Here is a 17,836-nt window from a genome sequence, read left to right on the forward strand (position 1 = left end):
CTTTTGAGTGAGAACATGTGGTATTTGGTTTTCTGTTCCTGCATTAATTTGCTCAGGATAATGGCCTCCAGCTCCATCCATGTTTCTGCAGCATACTTTTAAACATAGTTATTTTCATCATAGTTCGGTTCTGAATATTTTCTAATTCTCTTTAGCATTTCTTCTTTAGACTACAGGCTGTTTATGTTTGTCAGTTTACTCACAAAGAGTTTCCATTTTACATTGCCAAGCTATTATTAATATCTAATTTTTAAAAAGAATCCAAGAGACTTCTAAAATTTGTTTTAAATATTTTTAAGGTTTAAAAAGTGTTTAAAGTTTGTAATTCCTAGTAGGAAAACATTATCTGAATGCATACCCTAATGGCAAACCACTGTAAAATGCTTCAGCTGCATTTGGGGTAGAGGGGTAGGGATTATCCTCAAAGCATCCCAGCTCTCTTGATGAGAAAGTCAGAGGTAGAGTGGTTTGTATTATTGCGACATCCATTAGGTGGTCCAGGTTGCGTTTCCTTCACCAAGGGCTTTTTTAAATCAGAAGGGTATTATGCCTGACCTCCAAATTTGGCTGACAATTACCTATGAGATTTGTAACCTTTCCATTATACCGGTATTTTGACATACTTGCTGGGTTCTAGGCCACATCCTAGAAGGCCACCATAACTTCTGGAACCTGCATGGCTGCAAGGACCTCTGGATCACCAAGAATGTCATTGAGTTCAGGCATTCTTGCCATTCCAGGCATTCCTCCGTGAATATTACCAGGGCTTTCCACAGGAAAGCCAGCTGGGAAAGAGAGCCTACTGAGTTCCTGATCCCTCTGGGCTCTCTCATGCTTTTTTTGAGGCTTTTAAACTATTTTTTCTCTGATCTCTCACTCTTTATGATTTTGCTCATACTTTCTCTGATGTTCTGCAATTTTCTAGGCCCTAGGTTGAATGTTCAGCATTGTGCTAGCATCTTCATAATCCAATTTACAGACAAGGGGCAACATCACGGGCTGCTTCTCCCCAGTGGCCCAGAAGTCTGTGTGCGAAAACCACTTGTAAGGCTTGCCACTTGTAAGGCTGGGCTGAATCAGGATTTATTTCAATGTCTCTGTTACAGTATCAGATGGCAGCATTTGGCCTCTGTAATTTGTTGAAGACACTGGCTCCCATTAGCATACAGAATGGTCAAGAGATTCAGCTTGAAAGCATCTGTGAATAAGTCAATGACTTTTTGTGGTTCACCATCATTTAGGGCTTCAATGGCAGCCACTTTCTTTTTTTTTTTTTATTATTATACTTTAAGTTCTAGGGTACATGTGCATAACGTGCAGGTTTGTTACATATGTATACTTGTGCCATGTTGGTGTGCTGCACCCATCAACTCGTCAGCACCCATCAAGTCATCATTTATATCATGTATACCTCCCCAATGCAATCCCTCCCCCCTCCCCCCACCCATGATAGGCCCCAGTGTGTGCTGTTCCCCTTCCCGAGTCCAAGTTTCATCATTGTTCAGTTCCCACCTATGAGTGAGAACATGCGGTGTTTGGTTTTCTCTTCTTGTGATAGTTTGCTAAGAATGATGGTTTCCAGCTGCATCCATGTCCCTACAAAGGACGCAAACTCATCCTTTTTTATGGCTGCATAGTATTCCATGGTGTGTATGTGCCACATTTTCTTAATCCAGTCTGTCACAGATGGACATTTGGGTTGATTCCAAGTCTTTGCTATTGTGAATAGTGCCGCAATAAACATACGTGTGCACGTGTCTTTGTAGTAGAATAATTTATAATCCTTTGGGTATATACCCAGTAGTGGGATGGCTGGGTCATATGGTACATCTAGTTCTAGATCCTTGAGGAATTGCCATACTGTTTTCCATAATGGTTGAACTAGTTTACAATCCCACCAACAGTGTAAAAGTGTTCCTATTTCTCCACATCCTCTCCAACACCTGTTGTTTCCTGACTTTTTAATGATTGCCATTCTAACTGGTGTGAGATGGTATCTCATTGTGGTTTTGATTTGCATTTCTCTGATGGCGAGTGATGATGAGCATTTTTTCATGTGTCTGTTGGCTGTATGAATGTCTTCTCTTGAGAAATGTCTGTTCATATCCTTTGCCCACTTTTTGATGGGGTTGTTTGTTTTTTTCTTGTATATTTGTTTGAGTTCTTTGTAGATTCTGGATATTAGCCCTTTGTCAGATAAGTAGGTTGCGAAAATTTTCTCCCATTCTGTAGGTTGCCTGTTCACTCTGATGGTAGATTCTTTTGCTGTGCAGAAGCTCTTTAGTTTAATTAGATCCCATTTGTCAATTTTGGCTTTTGGGCAGCCACTTTCTTATCATTTGCCTGATCCATCATCTGTTATCTCTGCATTTTCATCTCCCTTTTCTTTTTTATTTTTAAAATTTGTTATTACTTTAAAAATTTTAAGTTCCAGGATACATGTGCAGGACATGCAGGTTTATTACACAGGTAAATGAGTGCTGTGGTGGTTTGCTGCCCCTGTCAACCCATCACCTAGGTATTAAGCCCAGCATGCATTAGCTATTTTTCTTGATGCTCTCCCTCTCCCTGCCCCTCCAACAAGCCCCGCTGTGTGTTGTTCCCCTCTCTGTGTCCATGTTTTCTCATTGTTCAGCTCCCACTTATAAGTGAGAACACGCAGTGTTTGGTTTTCTGTTCCTGCGTTAGTTTGTTGAGGATAATGTCTTCCAGCTCCATCCGTGTCCCTGCAAAGATCATGATCTCATTCCTTTTTATAGCTGCATATTATTCCATGGTGTATATGTACCACATTTTCTTTATGCAGTCAACCATTGACGAGCACTTAGGTTGATTCCATGTCTTTGCTATTGTGAATAGTGCTGCAGTGAACATACACATGCATGTGTCTTTATAATAGAATAATTTATATTCCTTTGGGTATATACTGAGTAATGGGAGTGCTGGGTCAAAAGGTATTTCTGGTTCTTAAGTCTTTGAGGAATCACCACACTGTCTTCCACAATGGTTGAACTAATTTACACTACCACTAACAGTGTAAAAGCATTGCTATTTCTCCACAGCCTCACCAGCATCTGTTGTTTCTTCACTTTTTAATAATTGCCATTCTGATGGGCATGAGATGGTATCTCATTGTGGTTTTGATTTGCATTTCTCTAATGATCAATGATGTTGAGCTTTTTTTCATGTGTTTGTTGGTTGCATGAATGTTTTCTTTTGATAAGTGTCTGTTCATATCCTTTGCCCACTTTTTAATGGGTTTTCTTTTTCTTGCAAATTTAAGTTCCTTATAGATTGTGGATATCAGACCTTTATCAGATGGATAGATTGTAAAAATTTTCTCCCATTCTGTGGGCTGTCTGTTCACTCTGATGATAGTTTCTTTTGCTGTGCAGAAGCTCTTTGGTTTAGTGAGATCCCATTCATCAGTTTTTGCTTTTGTTGCTGTTGCTTTTGACGTTTTTGTCATGAAATCTTTGCCCGTGTCTATGTCCTGAATGGTATTGCCTAGATTTTCCTTTAGGGTTTTTATAGTTTTTTAGTTTTGGGTTTTACATTTAAGTTTTTAATCCGTCTTGAGTTAATTTTTGTATAAGGTGTAAGGAAGGGGTCCAGTTTCAATTTTCTGCATACGGCTACCCAGTTCTTCCAGCACCATTTATTAAATAGGGCATCCTTTCCCCATTGGTTGTCAAAGATCATATGGTTGTAGATGTGCAGTTTTATTACTGAGTTCTCTATTCTGTTCCATCAGTTTATGTGTCTGTTTTTGTACCAGTACCATGCTGTTTTGGTTGCTGCAGGTTGCAGTGTAGTTTGAAGTTGGGTAGCATGATGCCTCCAGCTCTGTTCTTTTTGTTTAGGATTGTCTTGACTATATGGGCTCTTTTTTGGCTCCATATGAATTCTAAAGTAGTTTTTTCTAATCTGTGAAGTATGTCAATGGTAGTTTAATGGGAATACCATTGAATGTATAAGTTACTTTGGGCAATATGGCCATTTTCACAATATTGATTCTTCCTATTCATGAGAATAGAATGTTTTCCATTCGTTTGTGTCTTCTCTGATTTCCTTGAGCAGTGGTTTATAGTTCTCTGTGAAGAGGTCCTTCACTTCCCTTGTTAGCTGTATTTCTAGGTATTTTATTCTCTTTGTAGCAATTGTGAATGGAAGTTCATATCATGATTTGGCTTTCTGCTTGCCTGTTGTTGGTGTATAGGAATGCTTGTGATTTTTGCAAATTGATTTTGTATCCTGAGACTTTGCTGAAGTTGCTTATCATCTTAAGAAGCTTTTGGGCTAAGACAGTCGGGTTTTCTAGATAGAGGATCATGTCATCTGGAAACAGACAGTTTTATTTCCTGTCTTCCTATCTGAATATCTTTTATTTTTTTCTCTTGCCTGACTGCCCTGTCCAGAACTTCCAATACTATGTTGAATAGGAGTGGTGAGAGAGGGCATCCTTGTCTTGTGCCGGTTTTCAAGGGGAATGCTTCCAGCTTTTCCCCATTCAGTATATTGGCTGTGGGTTTGTCATAAATGGCACTTATTATTTTGAGGTATGTTCCATCAATACCTAGTTTATTGAGAGTTTTTAACATGAAGAGATATTGAATTCTACGGAATGCCTTTTCTGTGTCTGTTGAGATAATCATGTGGCTTTTGTCTTTTGTTCTGTTTATGTGATGAATTACATTTATTGATTTACGTATGTTGAACCAGCCTTGAATCCCGGGGATGAAGCCAACTTGATCATGGTGGATAAGCTTTTTGATGAGCTGCTGAATTCAGTTTGCATCAGGATTGCATTGAGGATTTTTGTATCAATGTTCATCAGGGATATTGGCCTGTAGTTTTTGTTGTTGTTGTTGTATCTCTGCCGGGTTTTGGTATCAGGATGATACTGGCCTCAAAAAATGAGTTAGGGAGAAGTCCTTCCTTTTCCGTTGTTCGGAAGAATATCAGAAGAAATAGTACCAGTTTCTCCTTGTACCTCTGGTAGAATTCAGCTGGAAATCTGTCTGGTCCTGGGCTTTTTTTGGTTGGTAGGCTAATTATTACTGCCTCAATTTCAGAACTCATTATTAGTCTATTCGGGGATCCAACTTCTTCCTGATTCAGTCTTGGGAGGGTGTATGTGTCTAGGAATTTATCCATTTCTTCTAGATTTTCTTTTTTATTATTATTATACTTTAAGTTCTGGGATACATGTGGAGAACGTTCAGGTTTGTTAAATAGGTATACACATGCCATGGTAGTTTGCTGCACCTATCAACCTGTTATCTACATTAGGTGTTTCTCCTAATGCTATCCCTCCCCTAGCCCCCCAACCCCCGATAGGCCCCGGCGTGTGATGTTCCCCTCCCTGTGTCCATGTGTTCTCATTGTTCAATGCCCACTTATTTTTTTTTTTTTTTTTTTGAGACGGAGTCTGGCTCTGTCTCCCAGGCTGGAGTGCAGTGGCCGGATCTCAGCTCACTGCAAACTCCGCCTCCCAGGTTCACGCCATTCTCCCGCCTCAGCCTCCCAAGTAGCTGGGATTACAGGCGCCCGCCACCTCGCCCGGCTAATTTTTTGTATTTTTTAGTAGAGACGGGGTTTCACCGTGTTCGCCAGGATGGTCTCGATCTCCTGACCTCGGGATCCGCCCGTCTCGGCCTCCCAAAGTGCTGGGATTACAGGCTTGAGCCACCGCGCCCGGCCTCAATGCCCACTTATGAGTGAGAACATGTGATGTTTGGTTTTGTGTGATCATAGCCCACTGCAGCCTCAAACTCCTGTTTCAAGCAATCCTCCTGCCTTGGCCTCTCAATTAGCTGGGACTATAGCCACATGCCACTGGGCCTGGTTTTAGAATCTCTTTTTAACTTGAGTTTTCATGTGCCCTTAATTTTTAAAATTTTTATTGATACATAATAAATATATATATTTGTGGGGTACATGTAATATTTTGATACATGTATATAATGTATAATGATCAAATCAGGGTAACTGGCATATCCATCACCTCAAATGTTTACTACTTCTTTGTGTTGGGAACATTCAGAATCCTCTCCTGTAGCTATTTTCAAATATAAAATACATTTTTGTTAACTATAGTTGCCCTACTGTGCCCTAGAACACTAGAACTTATTCCTCCTCTCTAACTGTAATTTTGTCCCCATCCACTGCCCTTCCCAGCCTCTGGTAACCACTATTCTCCTCCCTACTTATATGGGCATGATCTATGGGATCAACCTTTTTAGCTCCTACATGAGTGAAATGTGGTATTTGTCTTTCTGTGTCTTGCTTACTTCATTTAACATAATGTCCTCCAGTTCAATCCATGTTGCTGTAAATGACAGGATTTCATTCTTTTTTATGGTTGAATGATATTCTATTGTGTAAATATACCACATTTTCTTTATCTATTCTCCTGTTGGTGGACACTTAGGTTGTTTCCATATCTTGACTATTGTGAGTAGTGCTGTGATAAACACAGGAGTGCAGATATCTCTTTGAGATACTAATTTCCTTTCCTTTGGATATATGCCCAGCAGTGGGATTACTGGATCATATGGTATTTCTATTTTTAGTTTTTTTGAGGAGCCTTCATACTATTTTCCATAATGACTTGCATTCCCATCAAACTTGTGTATGAGTTCCCTTTCTTGGGTCGGGCACGGTGACTCACGCCTGTAATCCCAGCACTTTGGGAGACCGAGGTGGGCGGATCACGAGGTCAGGAGATTGAGACCATCCTGGCTAACATGATGAAACCCCGTCTCTGCTAAAAAATACAAAAAAATTAGCCAGGCATGGTGGCAGGTGCCTGTAGTCCCAGCTACTTGGGAGGCTGAGGCAGGAGAATGGCATGAACCCAGGAGGCGGAGCTTGCAGTGAGCCGAGATTGTGCCACTGCACTCCAGCCTGGGACACAGTGAGACTCTGTCTCACGAAAAAAAAAAAAAAAAAAAAGTTCCCTTTCTCTACATCCTCACCAGCATTTGTTGTTTTTTGTCTTTTTTATAATAGGCATTTTAACTGGGATGAGATGATAGCTGATTGTGCATTTCTCTGATTATTAGTGACACTGAGCATTTTCTTATATACCTGTTGGCCATTTATATGTTTTATTCTAAGAAATGTCTCTTCAGATCATTTGCCCTTTTAAAAATTGGATTATTTGTTGTTTTTGTTTTGTTTTTGCTGAGCCGAGTTCCTTGTAAATTCTGGATATTAATCCCTGAATGGATAGTTTGCAAATATTTTCTCTCATTCTGTAGGTTATCTCTTTCCTCTGTTGATTGTTTCTTTTGCTGTGCAGAAGCTTTTTAGTTTGATATAATCCCATTTCTCTATTTTTGCTTTTGTTGCCTGGGCTTTTGAGGTCTTATCCAAAAGATCTTTGCCCAGACCAATGCCTTGAAGCATTCTCCTGTTTTCTTCCAGTAATTTCATAATTTTAGTTCTTACATTTAAGTCTTCGTTTTGAGTTGATTTTTACATAAGGTGAGAGATAGAGGTCTAGTTTCATTCTTCTGCATATGGATATCCAGTTTTCCAAGCACCATTTATTGAGGAGACTGTCCTTTCTCCAGTGTGTGCTTTTGGCACCTTTGTTGAAAAATCAGTTGGCTGTAAATGTGTGGATTTATTTCTGGGTTCTGTATTCTAGTCTATTGGTCTCTGTGTTTTTATGCCAATACCATGCTCTTTTGGTTACTATAGCTTTGTAGCATATTTTGAAGTCAGGTAGTGTGATGCCTCCAGATTTGTTCTCTTTGCTCAGGACTCTTTGGCTAATCTGGGTCTTTTGTGGTTCCACATGAATTTTAGCATTGTTTTTCTATTTCTTGAAGAATGTCATTGGTATTATGATAGGGATTGTGTTGAATTTGTGGATTGCTTTGGGTAGTATCATGTGACTTTTTAATATGCCATTTCTTTATAAATGTGTGTATATATTTCCTTTGAATAAAAAATGAAAATGTGTGTGTGTGTGTATGTGTGTGTATGTGTGTAATTTTGGAGCTATGATATAGCCACTTACCATAAAAAGTCTCAAAGCTACTTATGGCAAAAAAAAAAAAAAAAGGTATGTTCACCCTTCAAATTACCACCAGATTGAGAGGCAGAGCAAGATGGCAGAATAGAACCCTCCAGTGATCATCCCCTGACAGGAACATCAAATTGAACAAGTATCTACATAAGAAAGCACCTTCATAAAAGAACTAAAAATCAGGAGAGCAATCACAGTACCTTTTGTAAACATCATATCAAGGAAAGAGGTACTGAAGAGGGTAGGAAAGACAGTCTTTAATTGCCTATACTACCCCTCCCTCATGCCCCAGTAGCGGCCACGTGACACAGAGAGTATCTGTGTACTTGATGGAAGGAGAGTAGAGTGATTATTGGGACTTTGCATTGGAATTCAGGGCTGCCCTGTCACAGCATAAAGCAGTACAGGGTAGAATTCGGCCAGTGCCCATGGCGGGAGCATTTAGACTAGCCCTAGCCAGAAGGGAATTGTTCATCTCAGTAGTTGGAACCTGAGTTCTGGCTAGCCCCAGTATCATGGGCTATCGTGTACTAGGGTCCTGATAAACTTGAAAGGCAGTCTAGGGCCACACTGACTACAGTTCCTGGGCAAGTCCTGGTGCCATGCTGGGCTCAGAGCCAGTGGGCTTGGGTACATGTGACCCAGTGAGACACCAGCTGCAGTAGACAAGGGAGTGCTTGCATTACCCCTTTCCCAACTCTAGACAGTGCAGCTTGGAGTTCTGGGAGGAAAGGGAAGAGTACAGAGGACTTTGTCTTGCAATTTGGATACCAGCTTAGCCACAGTAAAATAAAGCTCCAAGCAGAGTCCTGAAGCCCATTCCAGGCCATACTTTGTGGATGACATTTCTAGACCCACCCTGGGCCAGAAGGTAACCCATTGCCCTGAAGGCAAGGACCCAGTTTTGGCAGAATTCACCACCTGCTGACCAAAGAGCCCTTGAGTTTTGAATAAATATCAATGGTAGCCAGGCAGCACTCACTATGGGCCTTGGGCAAGACCCAGTACATGCTGGCTTCAGTGTGATCCACCACATTCATCGCTGTGGTGGCCACAAGGAGAGACTCTTTCTGCTTGAGGAAAGGAGAGGGATCGTAAAAACGACTTTATCTTGCAACTTGGGTACCAGCTCAGTCACAGTATAATAAAGCACAAAGCAAACTCCTAAAGTTCCTGATTCTGGGCCTTAGCTCCTGAAGGGCATTTCTAGATCTGTCCTGGGCCAGTAAGAAATCCGCTTCCCTGAAAGGGGAGGCCCAGTCCTGGCAAGATCTATCACTTGCTGACTAAAGAGCCCTTGAGCCTTGAATAAACATCAGCAGTAGCCAGAAAATAGTTGCCACAGTACCGAAACCCAGTACTGTGCTGGCTTCAGGTGTGACCCAGCACAGCCCCAGTGGTGGTGTCCAAGGGGGTGCTTGCATCATCTCTCCTCCCACTCCATTTGGCACAACATGGAGAGAGAGATTTTGTTTGCTTGGGAGAAAGTAAGGGAGGAGAACAAGAGCCTCTGCCTAGTAATCCAGGGAATTCTCCCAATCTTACCCAAGACCACCAAGGCAGTACCTCTATGAGTCTGCAACAGTCATAGTGTTACTGGGCTTGGGGTGCCCCCTAATATACATATGGCTGCAATGACCAAAGACATAGATCACAACACTCAATTCCCTTTGAATACTTGGAAAGCCTTCTCAAGTAGGACAGGTACAAACAAGCCCAGATTGCTAAGATTAGAATAAACACCTAACTTGTCAATACCCAGACATTGACAAACATCCAGAAGCATCAAGACCATCCAGGAAAACGTGACCTCACCAAGCAAACTAAATAAGGCACCAGGGACCAATTCTGGAGTGACAGAGATATGTGGCCTTTCAGACAGAGAATTCAAAATAGCTGTTTTGAGGAAGCTCAGTGAAATCCAAGATAATGCAGAGAAGGAATTGAGAATCCCATCAGATAAATTTAACAAAGAGACTGAAATAATTAAAAACAGGAAATTCTAGATCTGAAAAATCTGACAAATCAAAGAATGTACCAAAGCCTCTCAATAAATACTTGACCAAGCATAAGAAACAATTGGTGAGCTTGAAGACAGGCTATTTGAAAATACATAGTCAGAGGAGTCAAAAGAAGAAAGAATAAAAAATAATACGGCACATTTACAGGATCTAAAAAATAGCCTCAGAAGAACAAATCTAAGAGTTATTGACCATGAGGAGGTAGAGAAGAGATAGGGGTAGAAAGTTTATTCAAAGAGATATTAACAAAGAATGTTTCCCAAACATAGAGAAAAATATCAAAATTCAAGTATAAGAAGGTTATACAATGCCAAGCAGATTTAACCCAAATACTACCTCAAGAAATTTAATAATCAAACTCCTAAAGGTCAGGGATAAAGGATCCTAAAAGCAGCAAGAGAAAAGAAAGAAATAACATATCCAGGAGCTGCAATACATCTGGCAGCAGATTTCTCTGTGGAAACTTTACAGGCCAGGAGAGAATGGCATGACATACTTAAAGTGCTGAAGGAAAAAAAAAAAGAAAAAAAAAAAAACAACTTTTATCCTTGAATAGTATATATCTGGTGAAAATATCCTTCAAACATGAAGGAGAAATAAAGACTTTCCCAGACAAATAAAAGCTGAGGGATTTCATCACCACCAGACCTGTTCTACAAGAAAAGTTAAAGGGAGTTCTTCAATCTGAAACAAAAGGATGTTAACAAGCAATAACAAATCATCTGAAGGCATAAAACTCATTAATAGTAAGTACACAGACAAATACAAAATGTTATAACGCTGTCATTGTGGGGTGTAAACTATTCATATCTCGAGTAGGAAGACTAAAAGAATAACCTATCAAAAATAATAACTACAACAACTTTTAAAGACATAGACAGTATAATAAGATTTAAATAGAAACAACAAAAAGTTAAGTGGCAGTGGGGGGGGGGTGGGTTTTTTAATCAGTTTTTTCTTTGCTTGTTTTTGCAATCAGAGTTAAGTTGTCATCAGTTTAAAATAATGGGTTATAACATGTTACTTGCAAGCCTCTTGGTAACTTTGAATTTTAAAACATACAATAGATACGCAAAAATATAAAGTAGGAAATTGAAACATACCACCAAAGAAAACCACTTTCACAAAACAGAAGACAGGAAGGAAGGAAGAAAGAGAAGGTCACAAAACAACCAGAAAACAAATCACAAAATGGCAATAATAAACCCTTATTTATCAATAATAACACTGAATTAAATAGACTAAACGACTCTCCAGTCAAAAGACAGAGTAGCTGAATGGATTTAAAAAAATAAAACCCAATGATCTGTTGCCTACAAGAAGCACACTTCACCTATAAAGACAAACATAGACTGAAAATAAAGGGATGAAAAAAGTTATTCCATGCAAATGAAAACCAAAAAACAGCAGGAGTGGCCATACTTGTATCAGATAAAATAGATTTTAAGACAAAAACTATAAAAAGACACAGGGAAGGTCATTATATGATAAATGTATCAATTCAGCAAGAGGATGTAATAGTTATTAATATATATGCACCCAACACTGGAGTATCCAGACATATCAAATAAATATTAGAGCTAAAGAGAGAAATAGACGCCAATACAATAATAGCTGGAGACTTCAACATCCCACCTTCAGCATTGGATATATCTTCCAGACAGAAAACCAGCAAAAAAACATAAGACTTAATCTGCACTGTAGACCAAATTGACCAAATACTTACAGAACATTTTGTCCAAAGGCGACAGAATACATATTCTTCTCCTTAGCACAAGGATCAGTCTCAAGGATAAGACAAAATACAACATAATTTTTGTATTTTTGTAGAGACTGGGTTTCGCAATTGTTGGCCAGGCTGGACTTGAACTCCTGACCTCAAGTCATCCACCCACTTTGGCCTCCCAAAGTGCTGGGATTACAGGTGTGAGCCATCACACCCAGACTGGAACTTTGGAAACCATATAAACACATAGAAATTAAGCAATATGCTCCTTAATGACCAATGGGTCAGTGAAGGAATTAAGGAAATTAAATTTCTTGAAACAATGAAAGTGGAAACACAAAAGCAGTACTAAGAGAGAAGCTTATAGCAATAACCATCTACATGAAAAGAGTAGAAAGATATCAAATAAAAAACCCAAGCATGCATCTTAAAAAACTGGAAAAGCAAGAGCAAACCACACCCAAAATTAGTAGATGAAAAGAAATAGTAAAGATCAGAGCAGAAATAAATGAAATTGAAATGAAAAAAATATAAAAGATCAATAAAATGAAAAGGTACTTTTTAAAAAAAGATAAAATAGACAAATTGTTAGCCAATAGTTACACTTTAGCCAGGCTAGGAAAACATGAGAGAAGACCCAAAGAAAATCAAAGATAAAAAAGGAGACATTACAACTGATATCACAAAAATTCAAAGGACCATTAGAAGCTACTATGAGCAACTACATGCCAATAAATTGGAAAACTCAGAAGAAATAAATTCATAGACACATCAAACCTACCAAGATTGAACCATGAAGAAATACAAAACCTGAATAGATGAATAACAAGTAAGGAGATGAAACCCTTAATAAAAGGTTTCCCAGCAAAGAGAAGCCAGGGACCCAGTGGCTTCACTGCTGAATTCTACCAAACATTTAAAGAAGAATGAATATCAGTCCTACTCAAACTCTTTCAAAAAGTAGAGGAAGAGGGAATACTTCCAAACTCATTCTACAAGGCAAGTATTATGCTGATACCAAAACCAGGCAAAGACACATCAAAAAAAGAAAACTGCAGGTCAGTATTGCTGATGAACATTCATGTGAAATCCTTAACAAAATACTAACAAACTGAATTCAATAACACATTAAAAAGATCTTTTATTATGACCAAGTGGGATTCATCCCATAGACACAAGGATAGTTCAACACATGCAAATCAATGTGATACATCATGTCAGCAGAATGAAGACAAAAACCATATGACCATTTTAATTGATGCTGGAAAAGCATTTGATAAAATTCAATATCATTCTATGATTTAAAAACCTCAAAAAAAAAAAACTGGGCATAGAAGGAATATACCTCAACACAATAAAAGCCATATACAGCAGACCCACAGGTAGTATACTGAACGGGGAAAAATGAAAGCCTTTCCTCTGAGATCTGGAACAAGACAAATATGTCCACTTTAAACACTGTTATTCAACATAGTACTAGAATTCCTAGCTAGAGCAATCAGACAGTGGAAAGAAATGAAGACATCCACCTTGGAAAGGAAGAAGTCAAATTATGCTTATTTGCAGATATGATCTTACATTTGGAAAAACCTTAGGACTCCACCAAAAAACTAATACAACTGATAAACAAATAGAGTAAAGTTGCAGAATACAAAATCAACATACAAAAATCAGTAGCATCTCTGTATGCCAACAGCAAAGAATCTGAAAAAAATCAAGAAAGTAATCCCATTTTCAATAGCCACAAATAAAATTAAATACCTAGGAATAAACTTAACCAAAGAAGTGAAAGATCTCTATGAAGATAACTATGAAACATTGAAGAAAGAAACTGAAGTTGGCTGAACGCGGTGGCTCACACTTGTAATCCCAGCACTTTGGGAGGCTGAGGTGGGCGGATCATGAGGTCAGGAGATCGAAACCATCCTGGCTAACACAGTGAAATCCCATCTCTACTAAAAATACAAAAAATTAGCCAGGTGTGGTGGCGGGCACCTGTAGTCCCAGCTACTCGGGAAGCTGAGACAGAAGAATGGTGTGAACCTGGGAGGCGGAGCTTGCACTGAGCTGAGATGGCACCACTGCACTCCAGCTTGGGCAACAGAGTGAGACTCCGTCTCAAAAAACAAACAAACAAACAAACAAAAAACAGAAAAAAAAGAAAAAAGAAATTGAAGAGGACACAAAGCAACGTATTAATGGATTGGAAAAATTAATATTGTTAAAATGTTCATATTACTCAAGCATCTACAGATTCAATGCAATCACTATCAAAATACCAATGACATAAATAGAAAAAATAACCTTACAACTTATATGGAATCACAAAAGACCCAACTTATATGGAACCACAAAAGACCCTGAATAGCCAAGCCATCCTAAGTAAAAAGAACAAAACTGGAGAAATCACAGTACCTAACCTCAAATTATACTACAGAGCTGTAAGCAAAATAGCATGGTACTGGCATAAAAACAAGACACAGACCAATGGATCAGAATAGATAACCTAGAAATAAATCCATACAGGTACTGTGAACTCATTTTAAATAAAGGTGCCAAGAATATACATTGGAGAAAGGACAGTCTCTTCAACAAATGTTGCTGGGAAAACTGGTTAACCATGTGCAGAAGAATGAAACTAGACCCTGTCTCTTGCCATATACAAGAATCAAGTCAAAGTGGATTAAAGACTTAAATCTGAGACCTCAAAACTATGAAACTACTAATACTACAAGAAAACATTGGGGAAACTCTCTAGGACATTGGACTGGGCAAAGATTTTTTGGGTAATTCCCCACCAGCACAGACAACCAAAGCAAAAATGGACAAATGTGATCATATCAAGTTAAAAAACTTCTGCACAGCGAAGGAAACAACAAAGTGAAGAGACAACTCACAGAATGGGAGAAAATATTTGCAAACTGTCCATCTGATAAGGGACTAATAACCAGAATATATAAGGAGCTCAAACAACTCAATTAGGAAAGAATCTAGTAACCCAACTGAAAAATGGGCAAAAGATCTGGATAGACATTTCTCAAAAGAAGATATACAAATGGCAAATAGATATATGAAAAGGTGCTCAACATCACTGATCATCAGGGAAATGCAAATCAAAACTATAATGAGATATCATCCCACCCCAGTTAAAATGGCTTATATCAAAAAGGCAGGCAATAACGAATGTTGGTGAGGATATGGAGAAAGGGAACCCTAGTACACTGTTGGTGGGAATGTAAATTAGTAAGCCACCATGGAGAACAGTATAGAAGTTCCTAAAAAAAACTAAATATAGAAATACCGTATGATCCTGCAATCCCACTGCTAGGTGTATATCCAAAAGAAAGGAAATCAGTATATCAAAGAGGTATCTGCACTCCCATATTTATTACAGCACTATCCACAGTAGCCAAGATTTGGAAGCAACCCATGCATCCATCAAAGACAACTGGATAAAGAAAATGTGGTACATATACATAACAGAGTACTATTCAGCTATAAAAAAGAAGGAGATCTGTCATTTGCAAAAACATGGATGGAACTGGAGAATATTATTTTCAGTGAAATAAGCCAGGCACAGAAAGACAAACTTCATATGTTCTCACTCCTTTGTGGGAGCTAAAAACTAAACTGAAATGGAGATAGCAGAATGATGATTACCAGAGGGCTGGGAAAGGTAGTTGTGGGGAGTGAGAAATGGGGATGGTTAATGGGTACAAAAATATAGTTAAATAAATGGATTAAGACGTAGTATTTGATAGTACAACATGGTGTGTATAGTCAACAGTAATTTGTACATTTCAGAATAACTGAAAGAGTACAACTGGAATATTCATAACATGAAGACATGATGACTGTTTGAGGTGATGGACACCCCATTTACCTGATGTGATTATTACACATTGTGTGCCTGTATCAAAATATCTCATGTACCTGATAATTATGTACACCTACTGTGTACCCATAAAAATTTAAAAATACCACCAAATTAAGTTTGCCAAGTCAGTAGTTCTCAAATTTGTTCAAACTGTAGAGTTCCTGGAGCTGGTAATTCATTTTGGTGAGTATTATAAATGTTGCTATCTTAAGTTTAACACATGTAATTTTTTGCTTAATTAGATGTTATACAAAATTCTAATTTAGAACAAATGATTGCAGGAGCCAACTACTTTGAAAAATTATGAGGGGAAAATTTACAATAGAAAATTTTAATAATTTTTCTGCAAATTAGAAAATGCCTTTCATTTTACTCCGAATTCCAAACTCTTCTGTTTTTTGTCTGTAAGATGAAATCCAAATTTGGGGGACTGGTGTTTGAGGCATACATGTCTTTTTATCCTTCTATTTCTACTAATTTCCTCCATGACCTCTCTGTCAGAAAAACTGTGAGTTACATACTGGTCTTAAACTTGTCCTATATGCCCTAGTCTTCTATTTGTTAAAAGATAGTTTTCAAAAATGAGTAAAATTATTGTCATGTGGATATGCAGATATAAAACTGAACATGTGTTAAGAGTAATCTATTCATTAATAAATGAGGGGACCAGGTAGATGTTATAACCAGTTCAAAAGAGAACCCTAAGAACAGACACATTTATAGATCAGGAATATTCAAATGAATGTGTAAATGGAGGCAACACTGATTTTTCCACGTGGGGAAAGGGAGTCAGTTGAACTTCTACAAACAGGATAGACTGCATGTCTACAGACAGAAATTATTTGGTCTTGCTATCACTCATTTATAACTTACAGAGTTGTAAGATAGCCCAAGGACAGTGAAAGGCTAGAATCAGATGACTGAAAAGGTATGTTGTATGTGGATAATGCATAGTTTTCCACTAAAGCATAATTTTTTCCTATACACCTGGTCTTGTTTTTTCCTGTCTTTCTGGATATTTAATTCCCAGCTGACCTTTAATATCTGCAGAAATGAGTTTTCTCCCTGTCTTTTTCATGTAGTCCTTACTGTCTGATTATTTACTTGCCATTTACTTGTATGGTACAGTATTGTTAACTATCTTTTTAGCATTTTTTAAATCTACCTAACTATATCATAAGATAATTTTATAGTCAGAAATTATATCAAATGTTAGACACTCAGTGATTATCTGTTGTTTGGAAAGAATATCTTCTCCCTCCTTTTTACTGTGACCTAAGTTCCTTAAACGTCTACCACTCCCTCCAACAACGTCAACAATGTCATGTCCAGCACTATTATATCTTGTTTAGCCTGGAATTAGTGAATTCTTTTTTTTTTTTTTTTTTTTTGAGGCGGAGTCTCGCTCTGTCGCCCGGGCTGGAGTGCAGTGGCCAGATCTCAGCTCACTGCAAGCTCCGCCTCCCGGGTTTACGCCATTCTCCTGCCTCAGCCTCCCGAGTAGCTGGGACTACAGGCGCCCGCCACCTCGCCCGGCTAGTTTTTGTATTTTTAGTAGAGACGGGGTTTCACTGTGTTAGCCAGGATGGTCTCGATCTCCTGACCTCGTGATCCGCCTGTCTCGGCCTCCCAAAGTGCTGGGATTACATACAGGCTTGAGCCACCGCGCCCGGCCAGAATTAGTGAATTCTTAATATTGGATTCCCCAGAAGAAAATCAGTATATTCAACTAAAAACAAAGCAAAAACCTTGGTTGACAACCTGCTATGTATGTATAGCTTGAGTTCAACATATGTCTTGAAGAGGTTTTGGTAGTTTAAATAGATGTGATTTTTACCTAATGTTTAATAGCTATTTTCCATTTCTATCCATTTTCAACAGGTATTTACTTATATTATCAGTTGTGCAAAGTGGGGAGGGATATTTGACTTGGGAATGAGGGATGTTTTCTGCTTCCAAAATACACGTCCTACAGAAAACCAAACACCGCATGTTCTCATAAGTGGGAGCTAAAAATTGGGTATGCATGGACATAAAGGTGGGACCAGTAGACACTGGAGACTGCAACAGTGGAAAGAGTGGGAGGGGGGCATATGCTGAAAAATGAACTATTGGGTACTGAGCTCACTGCCTGGGTGATGAGTTCAATCCTACCACAAATCTCAGCATGG

General features: G+C 38.6%; 1 protein-coding gene and 1 pseudogene across 3 annotated transcripts in view; one reads left to right on the forward strand and one right to left on the reverse strand.

Moving 5' to 3' along the window:
- Nucleotides 1–17,836, forward strand: part of CFAP206 (cilia and flagella associated protein 206) — a 70,348-nt gene that overhangs the window by 35,577 nt on the left and 16,935 nt on the right. The window lies entirely within an intron of this gene.
- On the reverse strand, nt 545–17,657 carry LOC117098048 (annotated as a pseudogene).

This window comes from Trachypithecus francoisi, unplaced genomic scaffold, assembly GCF_009764315.1.
Source record: "Trachypithecus francoisi isolate TF-2019V2 unplaced genomic scaffold, Tfra_2.0 Lachesis_group15, whole genome shotgun sequence".
NCBI classification, from domain to species: domain Eukaryota; kingdom Metazoa; phylum Chordata; class Mammalia; order Primates; family Cercopithecidae; genus Trachypithecus; species Trachypithecus francoisi.